Raw genomic sequence first — 25,898 nt, forward strand, 5'->3', positions numbered from 1 at the left:
TGTACAAGGATCATCAAATTAAGCAACGACAAATAAACAATGAAGGTTCAGGGTTGTCTGTATATTACTACTAACGAAGATTAGCCAGTGAATTGACACCTTTCCTCAGTCTTAAATTCCCAAATAAACCTAAACTTCTGTTAACATTTTGAGGGTTGTGGCCGTTTTGAAGTAAAGTATTGTCGACCATAGCCAAGAACGACCCGAAGGCACCCTTTAATGCTGAGTGTTTAGCAATGTTAAATCAAGTACCATTATTTGAAGTCTTTACTATCGAAAGTTGAATACTAATCTTCTCATTAGAGAACATTGTTACTACCATGGTAAATTGGCTGATTAAAAAGTAGAACAATGATTCGAGCATAAAAGATAACATACTATGCAAACCTAAAAGATAACATACTATGCAAACCTAAAAGATAACATACTATGCAAACAAAAGATAACATACTATGCAAACACAGAAATAAATAAAACAGTTGTTTAATCATAATGCAAGTAATCATTACCAATAGAAAGAGTATGAAACTATACTTTTCGGCCAAAGAATAAGACTCATTTAAATCCTTCTTAGTTGGTTTCATAATTAAAAGCAGTGCACTAAATGACCATTTTCTATGCAAAAGTATAATTCAATAAGACGAGAACTTGTGTTCAAATAGAACAAAGTGGTGAACTTATTAAGAAAAGTTCCAAGTGAAATTAGTGACAAGATAGTAGATGTTAGCATGCAAGGGAAAATACCTGCATGAATGACTAAGGAGAAGCTGCTAAATCTGGAAAAATGTAAGAAAATTACAAATAATGAATCATACATCAAAAATTTACATAAGTAGCTGTTACAATATTTTTTACTATAATGGGGTATGATCTCGCACAGTCGGGAGATTCTATTTATAAACGATGCTGCTAGGAACTGGAGAATCGAATTAATTCACGTTCTGCTACCAACCAATTAGAAAACAGAATTGCTCCATAAATATTAACCCTTTCTGTAGCAAATTCGCATATATTTTCTTCTTCGTGTCAACACGGGAAGAATCTTTTGCTCTGTGAATTCCAACTCGAGAACTGTCTACTGCAAACAAGTCACCTCCCAGGACTTGAGTAGAACAGCGAACCATCGGAAACTGTTCTGAAACTAAACATGGCTTACACTTCTAAAGTAGCTAATTCAGTAGCAGTAGTTAGATTTGGTTTGGAAGTTATAATGGTCAATGAAAGAGGTTACATTAACTATATTTTATCATAAAGATAATAAAAATTGTGAAACCTATTAGAAATATTATGGAACTATAATTTCATGCACAATTCTTTTTTAATCCTTTATCGTTGAGTTCCACAGTTAAAAGCAAAACGTATTCACTAGATGAACATTTACTTTTGCAAAAGAAATGCAATAAGATGAAACTGGTGTGCTCAAATACTTTGATAGCGATACTTTTTAAGGTATATTGCTCATAGATATTTGAACAAATACTGAATCAATTATATGTCTTAAGATTACACGGACTTTTGAACAGGGAAGTTGGGAGAATAATGAAGAATACTAATCTGGAAACTGAGGCGAATTCGATTTTTTCATAAACGAAAAGATCCCCCATAGATACAACATTACACTGGGTTTCGTAAGATATTGCTTCCTTTTTATTACATGAATTTATTCAACATAATTTAACAATCGAAGCCACTACACATGTCAAGGTCTGGCGTAATAGTTCTATTACTCGTATAAAAGTGATTATTTTCCTGCCTTCGTATTTATTCTTGTATATACATATTTTATACCTTTATTACGATTGATATTGCAGCTATATTATTTACTTGTTATTCTATGGATATAAACACTATTACTATGATTATTATATATAAACATATGTGTGTGTGTGTGTGTTTTGTAATATAATTGCTGTTTCAATTGCAACAATTAACATCTGAACATTTTCTTCGGAGTCATAACATTCCTTGTAATGCAAGATCTGTAAGGCAAGTTGTAAGTGTGAAAATTGTATCTACCAGTATATATACTTTTATTTATAACACTGAACACTATAAAATAGCATAAATATTATTCATTGTTTTCTTTTCTATTTTCAGTTGGGAGAAAATATTTATGTAATTTTGTTTCCATTATGCAAATTATAAAAAATGTAGTCTCCAAAATTGAGCAGTTTTTACTCGAAAAAATTAACATTCTCTTAGTACATAACCCAAGTAATGTAATCTATTTCGACACAATTTTTATCATACCAATATGTTCTTGTGTTAAAATATTACTTTTTTTATTATGAACCTATCTGAAAATGGATAGTTCAACTATAAATAATGCAAACCTGTATGCATATATCAAATAGATTAATATCAGTAAGAATCCCAATTACAGAAGAGTTTTGTAGAACTGTTATATCTCTTAAGAATATTAAAATCGAGATATAATCATAATAAGCTATGTCTGGAATCATTGTATCAATTTTAACCAAAATCGCTAAAATCATATTTATTCAAGAAAATGTCTAAAATTTAAGGCATAAGCTTAAGAAGAAATTGAAATCAAGGAAATTGATGTCCAATGAATATAGAGCAAATGTTGTGCAAATCGGAAATATTTTTATTCTTAAACGGAAAGGTGTGCCCATATTATGCATCCTAAAAGACCATTAAAATACTCCAAAGAAACTAAAAACATATAAAAATATTGTAGAGAAACAAAAAGACCATTAAAATACTGCGAAGAAACTAAATAAAAGAATTAAAATACTCCCAAGAAATTACAATTTGGGGAATGTTTTAATTTGTATCTAATATCTATTGTTAAAATTTTTGCAACAATCGGATGCATCTAAATTTTCAAGAAGTTCTTCCACCCCTTTATTTAGCCTAAAACGATCACTACTTATAACCACATTAGCCACCCTTATGCCTAGCAGCTGTGTTCCAAACTTCATAATGATATGTTTATTAGTTTTGGAGTAAATCTTATAAATAGAAATGTATAAGCACACACACACACACAAGTTTATATAAGCAGAGATGGGAGCGAATCTGGGGTATTTCAAAACTACAGTTCACAGTAATAGTGACTTTTTTCTGTTATTCACCTTTTTTCTTCTTCTGTCCAACAAAGAAAAATATTTTTAATTACATCTTAAATTTTGAGTAGATATACAAAAACTTACAGACCAGTAAAAGGAAAATAAAAACGATTTGTCTTCTTCCTTTTTTAAGACACAGAATATGCATTTTCAAATGAGCTACCCTTGTACACTTTCAAGCTCTGTCAAACTTAGAATCAAACATATTTAGATAAATGATTATACCAAAATATTTTGAGAGCATTTTTGTGCACGATTGCATGCCCTATGAAAATGAAAATTTTTTAAATGAATAATATCCTGCAGCAGCTGAAAACGATATAATTTTCGATTTAAATAGCTTGAGTGAAACATTTTTTAAAAAGAAGTCTTACCCTGAATGACAAACAAATGCTAAATGCTGTTAATAACAGATGAATTCTAAGAATATTATGTCACCCATTTTTCACTCAGAATAAAGAGGAAATCATTTATGGATCATTTTTTAAAGAATTTCCCACTTATTTTATGTTGAATCTAGTTTTGGTTGTAGTTTTTAAAATCGGGAATAAAGCACAGCTTAGGGTTGAAATCTAACTTAATAAACAAGATAATATGCAATGTCAGTAAAAAGATCTAAACACTTTTTTAAAGCTTACTATAGATAAAGACTAGAAACATCAAAGACATTTTTATTGTCTACCTATTTTATTTAACTTCCTGTTTTTCCGAACAGCAGATATCTAATTATTTCTATTTCCCATTTTTTTTTTTTTTTACTAAAAAAAATCCAGTGTAAAAAAAAATGGCGACAGTCTAAAAAAATGCCTGCGGAATATGCAATAAAAAAGAATAAACAACTTTCCACCAAAAAGAAATAAAATAGATAAAAAAAATAAACAGAATAAGCCGTGAAACATTCTTTATAGCGTAAGAAGCGATGGAAATAATTTTTGTATTTTTATTAAATATTTAACCAACATTTAGATCTAAGAATAACAAAAATGTTTTTTTTTTCAGCAGAAACCTGAAGCCTTGATTTTAAAGTAGATTTTCATAAAATGTACTTTATAATGTTCATACTTTCATATTTTTTTATTTGGCAACTTGTAAATAGGAAACCAAGTGCAAATTTTAAAAAGAAAATCAAATCAAAATATTAAAAATCGAGTGTTCATGAAAACAGGTAAAAGAAACAAATTAAAAAAAATGTCGCTCCAAGTTTATCGAAATAAACTTAATTGGTTATATTATACCTGAAGTGTCTTTAATGTAGGCCAGTTTAAAAATGGCATCAAATTTCCTTCACGCGCATGATTGTATAAATAACCTGAATCAGCTTTTGCATTTTGCAATGAAAAAGAAATAGAACATGTAAATGTCACTACATCCAAAACAAATTTATAAGAAAAGCAAAAAAAAGTTCTATTTTTATTTGCGTTAGAAAAATGTTGTTTTGATGAACTGAAAGGTTAGAGGTTCCTTATTAGGAGAGATGCAGGTTGAATATTAACACCGTTTTCATAAAATAAAATAACACAGACAATTATCTATAGATTTCATCAGATCTATAAAGAGAGGTAGATTTCCCTCTGGATTAAAATTTCTGGCTAAAATCATATATGACTCTCCATACTCTCTAAAGACAATGGATATCTCCTGTAGGGGTGCTTGTACGAAGATTCAATTGTAAAGCAAACGTTGCGCATTGCCAACCGTACTTCTGAATCTTCACTGCTTGGTTAAAATAGCAAGGAGTAGTCCCGGACGACTGAAAACGATGTTGATAGAAGTACACAGCTCTCCCACATACAGTCCTGGTACTCGTATATATGAGTACCGGAACTGTATGTTGGAGAGCTGTCTGCTTATTCACCCATTATAGTACTGTTTAGGCTCAACTGTGCTTAACTTTGATCATATTGGTGTTTTGAATTGAAAATGTTTAATTTATGGAGCGTTTCCGATGGGTTTGTACAAGTCCTGGTGATGAAGAGTTTTCGGTGAGAAATGTTCTATATAAGTCTCAAACTCCAAAATTTTGGAGATAAAGAACAAAGATCTTTCGTGTTTACACAAAAAAAATTATGTGGAGGAATGCTAAAAGATTCAATATTTTTATGGAGCAATTTTGGTTCCTGATTAATTGTTAGAAGAACATGAATTCATTTGATTGGTCATTTCCTATCGCCAGTGTCAATAAGTAGAACGTTCCAACTTTCTTTTATCATACCTTCGCATTTATAAAAAGCATTGCAACAATTGTCTAAGTGATTGTCTTGTCATAATTGCCTTACAAAACATTTCCGATTGCATTACATCCAATAGCGTTACATCTTATCGTTTTGCCGGGTGCGTCATGGGTTTTCGTGTCAATCTCACAGAAGAGATACACATGAAAAAAATAAACATAGTTTTTTTATATAAACACGAGCAAAAGTTACTCTGCCGATTCTTGATATCGATGTATAGCCGCAACCGCGATTTACAATTTTTAGAAATGTAGCAAAGTTCCATATTTATAAACCGATATCACTAGTGCATTGTAAACCAACACTGAATACAAACCTGCTCTAGTTATTCACGGGGGAAAACTTTATTATGATCAAGGCCTTGGTGATTGGTTGATGAGGAACTAATTTTCACGTAGAATTTCTATATATAAGAGAAACCCCAGCTATTAATAGATCGTGCATGAAACGTCACTTATTTTAATTTTCTTGGCTGTCATGATACAATATATCACAAAAAAAGATTACTTGGTGCAACACTCTTACAAATTAAAATCTACGTAGATATTATTAATTGTGCTCCTCTAAAAAGCAGCAAGGATTTGCAATACCAATAAATTTTATCTTTGTATTGTTTTTGCTGTCTGAATTTGTTAAAAAAGGATTATATATTATATTATATGTTATATTAAATAATTATGCGTTGCATGATCATAAAATACGCTTAAATATATTTTAATTTATGCAGATTTCGTATTTATTATAAAGTCAATTCTCTATTATTATAGTGTATCCAATGTATAATAGTGATTTAAAAAAATATCACTTTGGTGCCACAATCTAGAGTCGAAACCAAAACAATTAGTGCTCCAGCATTATTCATTATCATCTCAGCTAACGACAGATGCATATCAAAACTAAAAATTAACCGACTTTAATGCATATTTGTGTATGTGTAAAAGTAATTCATTTAGTTAACTTACGTCTGCCAAGTTCCAATTTCTTCAATTTGACCCCTTAGCAGCTATTTTTACGGTTAAAACCCAAATCAAATTTGTTCCATGGGTTTGAATCCTCTATTTGTCAAATTCCAAATCTGTAGACGAAAGATTGACAATAGTTTGGTAAAGACTGTTTCACACATAGACAATGACTGTCGTACAGGCGGTTGGGTTTCAATCCTGGCTTGAGGTAGTTGCCTGTCTAGCCGCACTGATGAACTGTGAAACAGTACTGTATGTGGATGGCATATATATATGGTGTTCCAAAAGAAACTGACGAACTTTTAATTTGAACTTCCTCAATATTTAAGTTATGCTTACCAATTTTCATATGTAGGTAGATGAGCCTTTCCATGATCTTTTGAGATATAGTAAGATATCATAGTCTACTTATTCTAATTTTATTTACACAACTTAATCTAGGGTATGTTTTCACAAAGCCTAATTTTAGTTATGAAAAATGGTATGACTCGAATGTCCACCATTTTCATTTTCACTCTTGTGCTCTCTGTAGGGCATTGTCCAGCAAATCACTTAATGTTTCAGGGCTTATGGTCCTAATTCCCTCCTCTATATTGTTTTCAGGGCATTTATTGTGGCTGGTTTGTTTGAGTATACCCACTCTTTGAGGTAATCCCAAAGGAAGAAATCTGCACATGTGAGATCTGGCGAGCGGGGTGGCCAATTTATCTCATGAGAAATTATTCAGTTGTTTAATATGTCCTGGAGCAGATTTAATATTTCTTTTGCCGTATGCGCCGTTGCACCGTCCTGCTTGAGAGACCCCAATTCTTACTGACGTCGATGGATCCTCACTCACTGCTAATCTCTGAGAATTCTTATCACTTCTGGCCGTACGGGGTCTACCAGATTTAGGGAGATTACATACAGACCCTTGCTCATGAAATCAAGCCACCATAGCTTTTATTGCATTGGGAGTAGGGGAATTTCTTGTGTCAAAGTTTTGTTAAAATTCTCTTTGAGTTTCTGATATTGACTCATTCAACCGAAAATGCGACTCTATAATAAATATCCGATCCTCGATGATGACCTTGGAAGCGTTACTCTAGATGATCTGAAAAAATAAAAGAAAAATACAAAATAATTAAGAAAGTTATGAATTTTTTAACCATCAGCTTCTTTTGGGGGACCCTGTATATATATAAATAAAAGATAGATAGTTAGATAAGGTAATTTACTGAGAGAAAAAATTATCTTTATAAATATCCTAATACCTTTACAGTTAACCTTTGCTGAAGATGGATCTGAAAGTGCTTTGGTAAAAAGCGACTGTCAGTCACATCAGCCAGTTCCTGCCAGAAACAGGAAGACTCATAAAAAAAAACTAGTAAAAGATAAGGACCAAAATATGTAGACAGAAATTATCTATATTATTTAATGAAATAAGCTTAAAAGAAATATATATATAATGTGTGTGTGTGTGTAATCTTTGCATTTTTTAAAATGTATGCCACTCTTTTCCAAAACATTTTGCTGTTTTGTTGCTCAAAACAAAGGGGAATAAGTCTGTATTGACGAATTCCTACTTACATCCTTTTTTTTTTAATAGTATCTGTAATTAAAATGAATAAAGTATATTTGAAGTTAACATTATTGTTGTCCTTCTTCACTAATCCATCCTATCACTAGAGTTAAAAGAATAAAAAAAATGATCTTCAGTTCTGGTACATGATAAAGAAACGTGAACAGTATTCATTGTCACAATTTGATTTAATGTTTATGAATACATTCGAGTTTCTCCATGTAAAAAATATGATTGGCTGATGTAAGCTGTTTCAATCAAATATATGCCTTTCCGGAACATATCAGAGGGTATACAATTTATTTTAACCTCCAAAATTGTAGTAATTTTTAATCTCAAACTGAGTTTCAGATACAGAAAAATCTAAAACCAATCGGACATTGCTCATGTCTAGTCGGCACAGGTCACAACGAATGACCCAGTACTGTTCATTGTAGTCACAGATTAGTAACCAGACCTTAGCTTTCAAGGTTACTAGGATTATTTACAAAATGGTAACTTTTTTGTTGTAAGCCCATTTTAGTTTTAGAAGAGAAGAGAAATGTTGTTCCAAACTAAATGGCACTATCAATCTAGAAAATTCTTGAATTGTAAGAAATTCAATATGTTTATGGAGCTATTCCGGTTTCTGATTGGTTGATAGAGTGCAGTTCCATCTGATTGGTCTGTTCCTATCACCCCTGTCTATAAATAGAACCTTTCAATTTTTTGTAACAATACTCTCATAACTATACCAAAAATATTTCAACATCACTAATTTATGTAATGGACAGGCTCTGCGTTGCTGATCGTACAAGAACCGGTGTGTCAGCATAATTAGAATTGACATTGATAAAAATACAGGAAAAAATATTTTAAATCTATTTACACTGGATGAATCAGTTTCCACTTTAAAAAGAATTATTTTGTTCTTCAAATGAAAATATTTTCATCATTTAATTCAAGCAAAAGATGCGAAAGCAAAAATTCGTTCAATGTGAAGTTTTTTCATTTTTGTTTTCCGCATGATGAAAACTAAATTTCAGCATCTCTTCTAAAAACTCTTTGCATTTTCTATGCAAAATTTTCTTTTGCGTTTTGATAACTTCCAGTCTATTCAGTTGATTCAATATTTGAAAGTACCAAAAAAAAACCAAAAGCCAAAAAAAAAAAAAACGATTCTATTTTAAATCTGTTTACATTGCGTGACATTGAATATAAAAATGAAATGAAAGAACCAAATAACCTTCTACCTTCTAAGAGAGCAGATGGCATGATGTTCTCTGAAAATTACTATAAAAACAAATACAGGATGTCCCAAAATTAACTATTTTGAAATATAAATTAGTATTAAAATAAGAGATTAATTTTGGGACACCCTGTATTTGATATATTTTATTACTCTCCACTCAGCCTCTCCTCAGAAATTGGTTTGGTTTATCATCTACATGCTATATCAACCATTGGTGTTTTATGCAAATGATTAGTTCATCAACGTTTACGTGTTAGCAATATCAGTATCATCCACTCTATAATAAAGACCAATGTGTAGTTATTTGCATCGATATATTAATACCGTAGTACCTTTAACGTACGTACGTGTGTGTCATGGTTTCCAGATTATAAATTATTCAATCGGGTGATTCTATCAATTAAAAAGGAGAATGAAATGTGATAATATATTAAAAATATTACATTAGCGTATCTATATACTAATTTAATGTCCATAGTTATGTTATCACCTTCTATTCTCCTATTTAATAAATAAGAAGTAATTTAAAAGTAAATTAAAATACAAAAAATTATGTCGTTTTTGGAATGTACATGGAATTAATATATACCTTCTTGGTCTTCTGGTTTGGATCCAAGGTAGTATCTGTTCTGTCTACAGATGGTATTATGATATCGTGGGGATTTCGGTTCATGCCGGTTATCCATAGAATGGAAATATATCACAGACTTCTACGAGGATATTGGAAATATACTGTAATAATCAGATATATTCTGACACTACATCAATCAGATTACTTAGATAAATACTGTTACAGTTTTAACAAAAGGGTTACAATAATATTGTGGGGTCTCCATTCATGTTGAACGTCTACAGAATGATTAGCAGCAATATATTACATATGACAGGTGCCGCTGTGGAATTTCTACAGATTCTGCTAGTATGAATGAATATATGTGCTTCTATCACATAAAAGTTAGCAAAATGTGTGACGTTTTGCTAGTTCCTAAACGAAACCATTTTAAATGGTGAGGAGGGAGTGAGAAACGAATAGAAAATTAAACAACTAGTTCAGACTTAAAATGAATTCTGAAAAAAATCTTCACGTTATTATGAAAATAGTCAATTTTTTTTTAAAATCAGAAATAATAACAATAATTTATATATGTAAAATTAAATTACTGATCTAATTTTATGATTCTATATGAATAGGTTAGTAATAAAACTAAATAACGAGTGTGAAAACTGGCAAAGCTTTTTTTCTGCTATTTTTTGACGAAAGGATTACACGAGTTAGTGAATAAATAATCACAATAGAGCCGCTAAGATTTTAATTCCCCATAGTCAAGTACATAGTCTGCAGCTGTATCCATTAGGCTAACTATGCATAGATATTGAATCCAAATTTATTTAATGCTATAAACACAGCTGGTATGTGTTATAATATAAGTTTACTCTTATTGTCTTATGTTGAATCGAACAGTGCTTAATAGAGAAAGTAGAAAAATATAAAAACAGAGGAAAAACAGAAGTAAAGAAGAGAGTGAAATTCTAAAGATTAAATTTACTTCCTTTTTTAAATCAGATTGTAATCATTTTTTTATATTTGAATTAAATAATTAAGTAAAATATCATCTTGAAAAATGAAATACAAGTGAGAAAAAGCATTTCATGCAAGTCGTTAAAATGGTTAAACAAAAATTAAGGAACGAGGTGCCTTCAATAAGTTCCCAGACTTTTTTTGGACGACCACTTTTATGGATAGTACTCACATAAAACTCTAGGCCCCTTCAAAGTAATCTCCCCCGGCTACAATGATGTACCGGTCCAGCATCATAAAAAACCTTGACACTTCCAAAGCATGTGGACCCGACCTCATCCCAGCTGTGCTATTAAAAAAGTGCTCAGCCGAAGTAGCTCCAGTTCTCTCCAAACTCTACAACAAATGCCTCAATGAATCTTGCTTTCCGAGCTGTTGGAAAACTGCTTCTGTTGTACCAGTATTCAAGAATTCTGGCGAAAGAACTGACCCATTAAATTATCGCCCTATTAGCCTCCTCCCACTTTTTGCCAAAATATTTGAGACCTTAATTAACCATGCTCTAGTCCAGCACCTTACAGATGCTAAACTTCTGACCGACCATCAATATGGATTTAGACAAGCCCGTTCCACGGCAGACATCCTCACTGTAATCTCTGAACGCATATACCATTCACTGGACAAAGCGGGAGAGGGCAGAGCGGTAGCTCTAGATATATCTAAGGCTTTTGACAGGGTATGGCATGAGGGTCTCCTCAGGAAGATTAGATCTTACGGTATCACTGGTAGAATACTTAACATAATTAAATCCTTCTTAGATAAGAGAAAAATCCAGGTTGTCCTCGACGGTCGTACGTCTAAACAATATAATATAAATGCGGGAGTGCCCCAGGGATCTATCCTTGGTCCTCTGCTGTTCCTGATATTCATAAATGACCTCCCCGACAAAACTGCCTCTGAGATGGGTATATATGCTGATGACACCACACTCTATAGCAGGCACGACAGGAAAACAAATGAACATATATCTAAAGTAATGGCAGAAACACTAGAGGATGACCTCAAATCAGTAGTGGAATGGGGACAAAAATGGATGGTAACGTTCAATGCCACCAAGACAAAACTGGTTTCATTCAATAATTACAAGAAACCTTCTCTACCACCTATAGCAATGGCCAACAACTCTTTAGCTGAGAGTACGTCTTTCAAGCTCCTTGGCCTAACGTTCACAGGAAACATGAGCTGGAACAATTACATCGAGGGCATTGCCAGGGCCGCTGCGAGGAAGGTGGGCTCTCTCTACCGTGCTAGAAAACTTCTAACACCCGAAAGTATCATGTACCTCTATAAGGCCACTATTCGCCCATGTATGGAGTATTGCTGTCACATTTGGGCCGGTGCATCGGCTACTAGTCTCTCGCTCCTTGACAGGGTTCAAAAGAGAGTCGCAAATCTGATAGGCCCTAAACTGACATCAAAACTTCAGCCTCTGTCCCATCGTCGAAACGTTGCATCCCTCTGCCTGTTCTACAAGTATTATAATGGTGAATGCTCTGAAGAACTGCAAGCACTTGTGCCCCCACGACGCGAACACCCTCGACAGACCCGACAAGCTACACAATCCCACCCCCACACTGTAGAGATCCCTAGATGTAAAAGATCCTTCTACTCCAGTAGTTTCTTCCCCAGAACTGCTAGACTTTGGAATTCCATTCCAGGTCACTGCTTCCCCAACTGTACTGACATGCATAAGTTCAAGTGCAACGTGAACCAACATCTCGCTGCCCTAATCCCTACATAGTACCCCAGTAGATGTTTCCCTTGATAGTAGCCCCCTACATTAAAGTGGCAATGTGCCTTGTTTGGGGTGAATATGTAATAAAAAAAAAAAAAAAAAAAAAAAAAGCAACTTCGGGAAGGACCTATTGAAGCCCTCTTGTATGAGTGTGTCAACGACCTTTGTCACAGTCTTTTTCATCTCCACAATCGTCTCATAACGACAGCCTTTCAGGTTTACTTTGATCTTAGGGAATAACCAAAAGTTACAGGGAGCAAGGTCTGGACTATAGGGAGGGTGAGGAACTGTCTTGATGCTCATTTTAGTCAAATAGTCTGTGACAAGGATGAAGCATTCTTGGGACAAACTTTGCGCACACCTTCCGTATCTTCATTTCTTTGTAAATAATTGTGTGTACAGTTCCCACACTGACATCAAACTGTGCACTTGTTGTTTCTATAGACACATGACGGTCCTTATTCATGAAATATTTTATTTGGGAAATCAACTCTGATGTTTTGACGTCCTTACACCTTATCCCTCAAAGACTCTCTGCCTTCCTTGAGTTTCTTATGCCACTCAAAAACTGATGCTCAGTTCATGCAAGATGGTCCAAAAATAGTCTGAAGCATTCCATAAGTTTCTGTGGCATTTTTTCCAAATTTAAAACCGAATTTTATTGCATATCGTTCTTCTAAATTGTCCTTATGTTCAAATTGCATTTTTGAAATTCACCAGTTCTGATAATCTTATTTTACTAGGGTGTATTCCAATTCATGCTCTAGCTGTTCATTTGAGCTTGAAATCATAAAAATTGGCCAGTCATCTCATGATGTGTATAGCAATAACATACTGAATTTTCAAGAGTCTATAACAATTTTAAATGCCTGTACAAAAATAGTCTGGAACCTTTTGGAACGCACCTCGTACAAGATTTTATTTAAAATTCATCGATTTTAAAAGAGTACTTTTAGAAACTTTCTAAAGTAAATATAAACATATAATTTAAATTGAATCTAAAAATTATCTTGGATTTATTTTATGGTAAGTACATTTTGCTGCATTTAAAAAAATTTACTAGAAAATTATATACCTATATTAACTGCTAAACCATAGATAAATTTATTTTTTCTTTTTAAGTGCAACAAAATGTACAGCACATAAAATAAATCCAAGATAATTTTTAGATTCAATTTAAAACAAAGTTTTATACCTTACTTTGTAAAGTTTATAAAAATGTGCTTTGAAAATTGATAAATTTCTAATGAAATTTTGTACTTTAAAGTTTATAAAAACATTTTCTTTAACTATTTTCATGCCTTACAAGAAATTCTTTTTAAATTTGTATATATATATATATATATATATATATATATATATATATATATTATAAGGTAAAATTAAAAGCCAAGAACAATGCGAGATTTTTTTTTTATATAGAGTAAAATTAAATGAAAACAAAAGAAATAAATTTCTTTTTTATTGTTGTTTGTTTTTCTTTTTCACACAAATTTTAACTCTAAACAACAGTAATTTTTTTTTTCTGTTGTACTCAATGGTGTTATAAATCTCAATATATTTCAGACCTATTAGTCCTTTTTCAAGAGAAGACAGCGGAAGAGTGTTAAAAATTGGAAAAGCAGCCGCATCGTTTGCCACGTGATACCGCGAAATATAGAACAAAAAAATGACGTTAGGAGAACGTTAAAATAAATCAGTTGATGTTTGAAATACTTGTTGCGTTTGTGAATCAAGGGAGATGACTATTCAAGCAAGGGTTTTTTTTGTTTTTTTTTATTATTTTAATTATTGTTTTTCTTATGTTTTAAACTTATATTATAAAAGCGGAGCTCAATTCCAGTCTATTATTTAATTTAAATTTAATACAACAGAAAAAAAAAATTACTGTTGTTTAGAGTTAAAATTTGTGTGAAAAAGAAAAACAAACAACAAAAAAAATTATTTCTTTTGTTTTCATTTAATTTTACTCTATATAAAAAAAAAATCTCGCATTGTTCTTGGTTTTTAATTTTACCTTATAATTTTCTTCAACAAGGCTTCAAGCAAACTACAATCTACTTATATATATATATATATATATATATAGGATATGAAAATATATGGCAAATAATCTACACAGAATCTTCTGCGTTTCATCCTCATATTAAATCGTCAGGTTATAGTGTGTGCATATATATATATATATATATATTATATATATATAGCTTTTCTTTTATATCGCAAGTTTCTTAAAACGTCATTAGCTAAAGTCCAGAATATGATCATGCTTTTCTTTTAACGGTTAATTAAAAAAAAATCTTTGGAAGGCTGATGTTTTTAAAGCTAAAACTCTTTTCAACAGTTTGCAATCTGGAGACGGAAGTCTTTTTTTCGATGTAAGTGACTTTTATATTAATCTTTTTATCTTTAGATTCAAATATTAACTACATTTTATTTCAATATTTAATTTATATATTTTATTTTCTGATTGTTTTATTTAATGTTAACGTTTTCTCGTCCATAAATGTTGTTTATTAGATCTCCCAAGCTGATTGCAAAAATAGATTAGGAAATTTTATTCATTTTTAGTTCTTGAGAGGGGAATCTATCATCATACTTTCCCTTAAACACACCAGTTGGATTTTTAAAGTACAATACTTAATATTTTTTATTTTAAATGGAGAGTAGAAAACGTATTGTGGATGCGTTATCGGCAGCTCCCGTTAATCTCGCTTTTTCTTATTTGTCCCTCAGTCCTCATTTTTTAATGAGTGATTTTTCTGACAAAGGGAGAAGAAAAAGCTGTTTTCTAGGTTGGCAGTATTTTGCACGAACAGTTGGCAGAGATGGCGGAAATTTTCTGTTTCTATGTCTATCCTTGTAGCCATGTCACTAGTAATGGTGCTGGAGGTAAACGATTTATCTGGGCTGACGTTATCCGCCTGATATTCAAGGACTCGAACCTTGGATTAACCACTAAGGAGGCTGTCCTATCAGCAGGCGCAAAGTACTGGGGCTGCTGTATTGCCATTCGGTGAATGGATTCTAGACCATTCAGTAGCTTCTGGTGGGGCCTCTCAAAGCCATATTAGTGGGTAATTGTTACGGCTTTACCTTATGTTCTACAAAAAAAAAAATTTCTTAGTTTCCCCTCTGTTCTGCTCTAAGCAAGTCTGACGACCTAGTCCACGAATTCCAAAATTCTATCATGACAAATTTCAAGAAAAAATATACGATTAAACCCGGATCTCCAACTGGCAATGCAGACAAACACTACCATGTCTCCTTCTCCAACATCAGGGGTCTATGTTCTAACCTTCCAGGGATTGAAACCCAATTACAGGAGACTAAAACTGACCTTTTATTTTTAAGCGAAACTGGCATTGGACAGGCTATTTCCCTAGATGAGTTCGTAATTAAAGGATACTCTAACTGAACTTCTAAATCTGACCTCCAAAATCGCCATGGGCATGCCTATATTAAAGATGGCTTTCCATGTAGTATGGACATCTCCAGAGAAGATCCTAACTTACCCTATATGTGCTTCTGGGTTGCACTAGCTTACAGTATTGCATTTATATTTACTCTCTATCGCTCCCACAACAGCGGAGTTACTATCTTTAAAAGCATAGCTGAGAAAATTGACCAAGTCCTACCTGCTTATCCTTTAGCTAACATTCACGTATGTGGAGACTCCAATGTTCAAAACGTGGAATGGTTGACCCACTCAAACAAGGCCGATGATGAGGGGAGGTTCTGTCATGATTTCTCCATTGCTTATGACCTCACTCAGATTGTTCACGAACCCTCCCATGTGCCCAACAATGACGGCCAATATGCGAGTCTACGAGACCTTTTTCTCACAACTTGACCAGAACTATGTTCAGTTTCTGTTCTGTCTCCTCTTGGATCTTCCGACCATTCTGTTGTATCAGTTAAGATAAAAATGAAATATAATAAGTCTCCAGACGTACCTCTCCATCGTACAGTATATCGATACACTATGGCTGACTGGGAGAGCTTCCGTACATTTATATTGGATCTACCTCTGTGTTCTATGTTTAAAAAGGATATGTCCTCTATAGTATCAGACCTGACGGAATGGTTAATTGTAGGTGTGGACCGTTTCATTCCCTCAAAAGTTCCAGCAAAAACCTAACAGCCAGCCATGGTTCTCTCCAGAATGTGCTGCTGCCATTGCGCACAGAAATCACTTTTTCCACTGCTTCCAATGTAATAGATGTATGGAAACTAAAGCCTCTTTCAGGACTGACAGCAACTGTTGTAAGAAAGTAATAAAGAACGCAAGAGTTGTATGCTCAGTCCTGCAAGTCCAAAGTAACTGAGCAGCAGCTTGGTTCCCACCAGTTTTGGCAAATAGCAAACAGAATCCTGAACAGAAGCGTGTGCTCTATCCCAACTATCATCAATGAACATGAGGTAATCTCATCAGCATCAGACAAAGCCAAACTCCTTGCCAAGAACTTTGCAGCTAATTCTACCCTTTGCGACTAAGGCTGCCAACCCCCAATATTTCCTCCTGTATCAGAAAACACGCTATGTGATATACATATATCTGTACGTGATGTTGCCAAGCTAATCAAAAATCTTGATTCCAGTAAAGCAAGTGGCCCTGACGGTATTCTAATTATAGTACTCAAGACTTCAACCAGAACTGCCCATACTTACAAAACTGTTTAAACGTTGTCTTAAGGAGAATTGCTTCCAATCACCCTGGAAAATCTCATCAGTATGCCCTGTATTTAAGAATTCAGGTGATCGCTCATCCCCCTCTCAGTACAGGCCAATAAGTCTCCCGTGCGTCATGAGTAAGTTACTGGAATCTGTGTTAGAGAAGTAATCAACCATCTCAGCAAAAATAACCTTCTTAGTGACACACAATATTGTTTCCGTTCTGCAAGATCTACAGCAGATGTGCTTACAGTTATATCTCATAGGATTAGCGAATCTCTCGACAGAGGCAACCTTTCTAGGGCAATTGCTCTTGACATACCTAAGACCTTTGAGAGAGTATGGCATGGAGGTTTACTTCACAAGATCTCTAGCTATGGTATAGCTAGAAATGTCTTCTCAATTATTAAATCATTTCTTTCTGACAGGTTCATAAGAGTAGTAGTTGATGGGCAAAAATCAGAAGCTCATAGTATTAATGCTGGAGTCTCTCATGGGTTCATCCTGCGCCCAAATCTTTTCCTGATCTACATTAATGATCTTCCAAATCACATCCTTACATCATTTGTAGACATTTCTGCTGATTACACTACCATCTATGGTAGCACATCTAAGTCAGTAAACAACCAAGTTCTCTCCGATTCTCTCTCCTCTGATCTTGAGCACGTGGTACAATGGGAAAAGGAGTGGCTTGTTACTTTTAATTCATCTAAAACCAAGCTTCTCTCTTTACATCATTAACGTTCTGATCCTCATCTGTCATCAATTGAAATGAATTTCTCTAGTATTGAGGAGGCCTCAAGTTTTGACAAGCTTAGCTGGGCTTGACCATTACTTCTGATCTGAAATGGAACAGATACATCAAATCTGTTGCCAAGACCGCTGGAAAAATAGTGGGATCCTTCTATCGATCCAGTAGATATCTCACTGTTGATGCAATTCTCTATCTATATAAGAGCCAGGTATGTCCAAGGATGGAGTACTGTTGCCACATCTGGGCAGGAGCTGCTAGAAAGGACCTGTCCTGCCTTGATAGTTCAAAATAGACTTCGTAGTCTCGTAGAAGATAACCTTTTCTCTTCCCTGCAACCTCTATCCCGCAGAAGAGATGTTGCGAGTTTGTCTCTGCTGTATCGTTATTTTCATGGAAAGTGTTCGACTGAGCTTCAATCTATGGTCCCTCCTCGCCAAACTTTCACAAGAAATACTCGTTTAGCTGAAAACACTATCAATAATTCCCCCCACTCGTTATCTGTGCCTAAACCTAAACGTAGATTCCATGAACAAAGCTTCTTTCTTAGAACTGCACGCCTGAGGAATTGTCTTCCGTTTTCCTGCTTTCCAGCTGACTACAATATGGCTGTCTTCAAGTCTAACGTAAACAATGACGATGAGCCGTCCCACTTGTTAACAAATTTACCAAATTTCTATTATTAACGATTACTATATTGTCCAATTTCTACTGTACACTCTTTAACCCTTATCCTCAAGTGGCCTCTTGGCCTTGATAAGTGGTAATGCCTATGTAAAAATATATATATATATATATATATATATTATTATTCAATTTTCACTTCAAACGAGGCACAGTGCCATTTTGAAGTAGGGGGCTACTATCGGGATATAAATTGTAGGGATATTATGAAGAGAGAATAGCAACAAGATGTCTGTTCACATTACACTTGAACTTTTGCATGTCAATATAGTTGGGAAAGTAGAATCCCGGAAGGAAGTTCCAAAGTCCAGCAGTTCTGGGAAGAAACAATTGGAGTAGAAGGCTTTCTTATAACTAGGGATCTCTACTGTGTAGGGATGGAATTGAGCTGCTTGTCGGGTTTGTTGGAGGTATTTATGTTGAGGAGATACAAGTGCTTGTCAGAACATTTACCGTTAAAGTACTTGTAGAACAGGCAGAGGGATGCAACATTTAATCGGTGGGACAGAGGCTGAAGCTTAGATGACCGTTCAAGACCTATCCGGTTGGCAACCCTCTTTTGAACCCTGTTCAGGAGTGAGAGAGTAGTAGCAGATGCACCAGACCAAATGTGACAACAGTACCCCATACATGGGTGAATGGTGGCCTCATAGAGGTTCAGGATAATGTCATTTCTTTAGCTTGTGTGTCTATTTATTTCACTTTCTCTCAGAAACTACTAAGGGGGGAGGCGATCTAGCTGAAATGTTTTATAGATCTTTGTTATTAAGTGAAGCGAACTAAGCATTATGGTATCCGTTCGATGCACAGTCAAGAATTTGTAAGGGTTAGTACTTGATGCAAAAATGAGAACGAATTTCACGATATTCCACTATCAGTTTTGCATAAACTCATTTTAAGTAACTTTTGCTAGTTTTTAACTTGCATACATTTAGAATATATATATATATATATATATATATATATATATACACACACTCGCACACAAAAATTACATATGTATGTACAAATAAATAAATACACAAATAATTTCATATGAACATACGCTTACAGTTTCTTTTATATACATGAAAGAAAATATGTGTATGTTTATAAAAATATTCTCGGAGTGAGGCGGCCTTGTCCGGTCGTAAAATACACTGTAAGATATTTTAATTGATGAAGATTTTGTATTTATTATTACAGAGCCAATTCTCTATTGAATATTATATTGTACCTAATATGTAATACTGATTTCAAGTTTTAAAATGACTTGGGTGCCATCAGCTAGAATCGATCCAGAATATTTAACACTCCAGATGTGTTCTCCATCGTTTGAGCTATCAACAGATAGATAAGAAAGATTTAAAATTAAACCATTTCAAGCTATGAATGAATTTGCGCATGCGCAAAAATAATAGAAATATGTCGGCAAGCTTAAATTAATATTTTGCAGTTCAACTTGCCGACATATTTCTGTACACATTATTTATCCATCCAAACAGAATTTATAATAAACCATCCTTAGTGTTATGTGATCAGTAGTTTAAGAGCTTATCCGTTAAATATTTTCACACATACTTACATCTATTGTTTTATATATATATGAAATTATTTGTGTATATATTTATGTACACGTAGATATTTAATTTGTGTGTATATGTATACACACACACACACACACACACACACACACACACACACACACACACACACACACACACAATGACATAGATGAAACTGTTTGACTCTTTAAGTGTCCCTGAAGGACAATTCAGACTAATTGAAAACTGTCTCCAATATTTTCAATGAAAGCAAACAAAAAGTTTTGTAAACATTAAAACAGTTCATTTGAACATCTGATACGTATTCACTTGTGTATTTCTTTCTCTTTCTCTTTTGTTATGCATTAAGCTTTTAATTGTCTCTGAAGGCACAAACTCTATACAAAGCAAAATTACCGTATTCAAAAATCTGGAGCCAATTTGAAATATTTTCTGATTTTTTCCTCTCAAATTGTCAATTAAAATCTTACTCTCTAATTGATATTTCATTGTTGTGGACAAAACTGTGGAAAATCATAGAAATCAATTGATCAAATAATGTTTTTCAGTCAAAATAGTCTGCGTGTGGCGTTTGCTTGTCATTGCCGGTCGTGATGATAATAATGTAGGAGTATTATGCAGAGTTTGTCTGAAAAATTAAGTAACTGGGTATGCTGTATAAGCAATAGGATAAAGAGAGATGAGCAGATTAGCAGGCCATACAAGTGAGAGGAGGAAAGCGCATCCAAGATATGCGGTAGCATGGTGATTGAATGAGGAAGTTGAGAAGTGTATCAAAGAAAACCGGAAACGATGTATAAAGACCATTCCAAAACTTAAACCTCCTATGTTTTTAACCTCAGAAGTAAATGAGCAACGAAGTCGAGAACGGTACCATTGCAACGAGCAACCCGGAATATATTATTATTTTTCTACATAGTCATCATCATTCTCAATGCACTTTTGTTAGTGATGAATGAGAGCCCTGAGACCTCAAGTAGAAAAGTCCGTGCCTGCCGAAGTAGTATATTTTTTTTACAGCTGCGATTACAGCGTTGTTGTTGGGGAATTGCTGCTCATGTAATGCGTCCTTCAAAGGTCTGAACAAGTGGAAGTCTGACGATCCCTGATTGAGATTATATTCATAAATTACAAACTCTTTTAGGAAGAGTTGCTATTTTTGGGGTAGGAATCTATCCATCTAACATTTATCGTTGGCTAGTTTTTTACTTTGTAGTATTTGCTTTCGTTTTTCTTAGGCCATTGCATCAAATGGCTTCATGCCTTGTCTGGAACAATTTCCACAAAAAAATATTTGTGACATATTTTAGCATATCATTGTCAGTTACGCAAAAAGAATAATTTTCTTTATTTCTATATTATTATTATTACTTACATAGATACATATAAATATCAGTATGAAAATCTCACCTTGCTCGAGATTGAATAAAGATTACTATTATACTCCTACGACCATGTTACTTTCCTTGTTTTTACTGACCTCTTCTCCCGTTTCGACCACTAATATAGTCTATGAAATATGAAATGTTAGTAAACTCTGAATTAATGTCTTATCCGTATAATTTAAATTTAATCGAAATAGGATATATGAGCAAAGTGTTCTGATCCTATACTTCAACTGTTCTGCATTCGGCCAGGAAAAAACCCTTCTAGACTAAGATAATTTCAATTTTTGTCCCAATTCACAGTACCCCTTTTGAGGAACTTCATTTTCCTCATATTAAAAACTAACTTTATGCCTAACATTGCCCTCGTGGGGAGGCAAATAGACACGTCATCACAAAGGTTCTTCATTCAAAATGTATTGTAGTTCTATCCAATATTTTTGTTTATTACTTTTTGTAATAATATTAAGTTTTGCCTCCCAACGACACATCTGATATCTCAAGGGTGCTTCATAACAAATTTCCTGCAATTCTGACAAGTAGTTTAATAGCCTGCTAGTGATTTACAGAAACAAAAATACTCAGTTATAATATAGATTATATCTTTCTAATAATGGTCGGCTAATTAGTTTAAAAGTAAATGCTATTCACATATATACATACCTAAATTTATAATTTTGGAACAGCTGATAAGAGTAAGGAGTTTAATTCTGGACTATATTTAACTTAATTTTTATGGAAAAAAGGTTAAAAAAGTTACAATAAACTTTTGTGCAAATTCAGATGACCATATTTTTTCTGTAGGAAGGTATATGAACACAACTTCCCATTTGAAGCAAGATTCCTTGAATTCATTTTTTATGGCCCCTTAAGCTTTAAAATTTAGACATTTTTTTTTATAATAAAAATGATGTAATAGACTTTCATCAATATTAAAATCAGTATTCTAAACGTAAAGTTTAGTATCATCATATCTTGATTTGAATTTTTGTAAGGAAACATCAAAGTGGTGCAAAACTGTTAGAATTAATTTTACTCGTCTTAGGACGGGTATTCTAGTTTCAGTATAACATTTCAAGTTCATCAGAAATTTTCAATAAAGTATTAATGAGTCGCACAATTACTCGTTGCTAGCGACATGCAGTCTGTAATTTGCTTACTCTTAACTGAATGGAGCCTTTGATCACACTAACTACGCATCCGATATGATTTCTTAACCGCGCTAGATTCTGCCAATGTCCCTTAATATGTACTTCCAAGGGAACAAATAAATATCGCCTTGTTTCCGAGAAGAATACCTATTATGTAAGGGAGTTGCCAGGATGATATATTCGGAAAACACTTTGCCACATCCTACCCTGCACACACACACACACACACCTAGAAAATTGTCAATTGTGACTAGAATAAGAAAATTATGCTTTTCTCTCTTTTATCGATATAATTATTCCCTCTACAAACATTCCTCACTTTCGCTCATAGTCTCTCTAGACCTTTTATTTCAACCCTTTTCTTATTCACCTTTTCTGCCTCTCTAAATGTTAAACTATGTATCTACTATCTCTATCCAGTCTGTTACGCTCTCTCCCTATTCTGTTATGCTCTATCTGTCTCTAGTTTGTTACGCTCTCTCTGTCTTTAGTATGTTATAGTCTCTATCTATCTCTAGTCTGTTATGCTCTCTTTCCCTCGTGTCTATTATACTCTCTCTATCTCTAGTCTGTTATGCTCTCTCTCTCTCTAATCTGTTACACTCTCTTTTTATCTCCCTCTCTCTCTAGTCTGTTACGCTATGTCTACATCTTGTCTGTTATGCTCTTAGTCTCTGCATCTAGTCTGTTATGCTCTTACTCTCTGCATCTAGTCTGTTATGCTCTCTCTCACTATCTCTAGACTGTTACGCACTCTCGCTGTCTATAGTTTGAAATCTCCGTCTCTATAGTTTGTTACACCCTTTCTGTCTCTAGACTGCTACGCCCTTTTGTCACTAGTCTGTTATGCTCTTTTACCTCCCTCGACATTATACCTACTCTCTTTTTAATGCTCTTTCTCACTCGCTCTATGGTGCTCTCTCTCTCTTCCTGCTCTCTGTCTAGTGTTCTCTCTCTCTCGCTCCCTCTACTGTTCTCTCTCTCTTTCTCTGTCCAGTGTTCTCTCTCTCTCTCTCTTGCTCTGTCCAGTGTTCTCTCTCTCTCTCTTGCTCTGTCCAGTGTTCTCTCTCTCTCTCTTGCTCTGTCCAGTGTTCTCTCTCTCTCTCTTGCTCAGTCCAGTGTTCTCTCTCTCTCTCTCTTGCTCTGTCCAGTGTTCTCTCTCTCTCTCTCTCTTGCTCTGTCCAGTGTTCTCTCTCTCTCTCTTGCTCTGTCCAGTGTTCTCTCTCTCTCTCTTGCTCTGTCCAGTGTTCTCTCTCTCTCTCTCTCTCTCTTGCTCTGTCCAGTGTTCTCTCTCTCTCTCTCTTGCTCTGTCCAGTGTTCTCTCTCTCTCTCTCTTGCTCTGTCCAGTGTTCTCTCTCTCTCTCTCTCTCTTGCTCTGTCCAGTGTTCTCTCTCTCTCTCTTGCTCTGTCCAGTGTTCTCTCTCTCTCTCTTGCTCTGTCCAGTGTTCTCTCTCTCTCTCTTGCTCTGTCCAGTGTTCTCTCTCTCTTTCTCTTGCTCTGTCCAGTGTTCTCTCTCTCTTTCTCTTGCTCTGTCCAGTGTTCTCTCTCACTCTTGCTCTGTCCAGTGTTCTCTCTCTCTCTTGCTCTGTCCAGTGTTCTCTCTCTCTCTTGCTCTGTCCAGTGTTTTCTCTCTCTCTTGCTCTGTCCAGTGTTCTCTCTCTCTCTTGCTCTGTCCAGTGTTCTCTCTCTCTCTTGCTCTGTCCAGTGTTCTCTCTCTCTCTCTCTCTCTTGCTCTGTCCAGTGTTCTCTCTCTCTCTCTCTCTTGCTCTGTCCAATGTTCTCTCTCTCACTCTTGCTCTGTCCAGTGTTCTCTCTCACTCTTGCTCTGTCCAGTGTTCTCTCTCACTCTTGCTCTGTCCAGTGTTCTCTCTCACTCTTGCTCTGTCCAGTGTTCTCTCTCTCTCTCTTGCTCTGTCCAGTGTTCTCTCTCTCTCTCTTGCTCTGTCCAGTGTTCTCTCTCTCTCTCTCTCTCTCTCTTGCTCTGTCCAGTGTTCTCTCTCTCTCTCTCTTGCTCTGTCCAGTGTTCTCTCTCACTCTTGCTCTGTCCAGTGTTATCTCTCTCGCTCTCTCTCTCTCTCTCGCTCCCTCTAGTGCCCTCTCTTACTATTTCTAATGCTTTTTTCTTACTCTCCCTATTGCACCCTCTTGCACTCTTTCCTCTCATTCCCTTTTTTCCGCTCACTCACTTTCCTTCTCTCTTATTCCTTCTCACTCTTTCTCTCTCAATCTTTCATACTTTCTCATACTCCTTTGATCTCACCCTCTAACTCTGGGGCTCTCTCTATATATATTTCGCTCTCTCTCTCTCTCTCTCTCTCTCTCTATATATATATATATATATATATATATATATATATATATACATATTTTGTGTGTGTCTCTCTTTATATCTTGTGCTCTCTATATTTTGTGTTCTCTCTCCCTCTCTCTCTCACTCTCGTGCTTTCTCTCTATCTGTCATGCTCTATCGCTCATACTCTCTCTTGTGCTCCCTCTATTTCTTGAACTGTTACTTTCTATCTCTCGTGCTCTCTCTCTCTCTGTCTCTCTCTTATTATCTTGTGCTTTCTCATACTCTAATGATTTCCCCTCTCTCTAGCTTTCGTGATTTCTCCCTCTCTCTGTCTCTAGTGATGTCTCACTCTCTTGTGCTTTCTCTCTCTATCTCTCTCTCTCCCCCCCTCTTTCGTGCTTTTTCTCATGATGTCTCTCTTGTGGTCTCTTTCTCTTTATCCCTCCTGCTCAATCTTTTTTATGTTCTCTTTCCTACTCTCTCTCACTATCTCTCGTGCTTTCTCTCTCTCTCCCTATCTCTCGTGCTTTCTCTCTCTCTCCCTATCTCTCGTGCTTTCTCTCTCTCTCCCTATCTCTCGTGCTTTCTCTCTCTCTCCCTATCTCTCGTGCTTTCTCTCTCTCTCCCTATCTATCGTGCTTTCTCTCTCTCTCTCCCTATCTATCGTGCTTTCTCTCTCTCTCTCCCTTTCTCTCGTGCTTTCTCTCTCTCTCTCCCTATCTCTCGTGCTTTCTCTCTCTCTCTCCCTATCTCTCGTGCTTTCTCTCTCTCTCTCCCTATCTCTCGTGCTTTCTCTCTCTCTCTCCCTATCTCTCGTGCTTTCTCTCTCTCTCTCCCTATCTCTCGTGCTTTCTCTCTCTCTCCCTATCTCTCGTGCTTTCTCTCTCTCTCTCCCTATCTCTCGTGCTTTCTCTCTCTCTCTCCCTATCTCTCGTGCTTTCTCTCTCTCTCTCCCTATCTCTCGTGCTTTCTCTCTCTCTCTCCCTATCTCTCGTGCTTTCTCTCTCTCTCTCCCTATCTCTCGT

Source organism: Euprymna scolopes, chromosome 2 (genome assembly GCF_053919585.1).
Source record: "Euprymna scolopes isolate OS-2025 chromosome 2, ASM5391958v1, whole genome shotgun sequence".
NCBI classification, from domain to species: Eukaryota; Metazoa; Mollusca; class Cephalopoda; order Sepiida; family Sepiolidae; genus Euprymna; species Euprymna scolopes.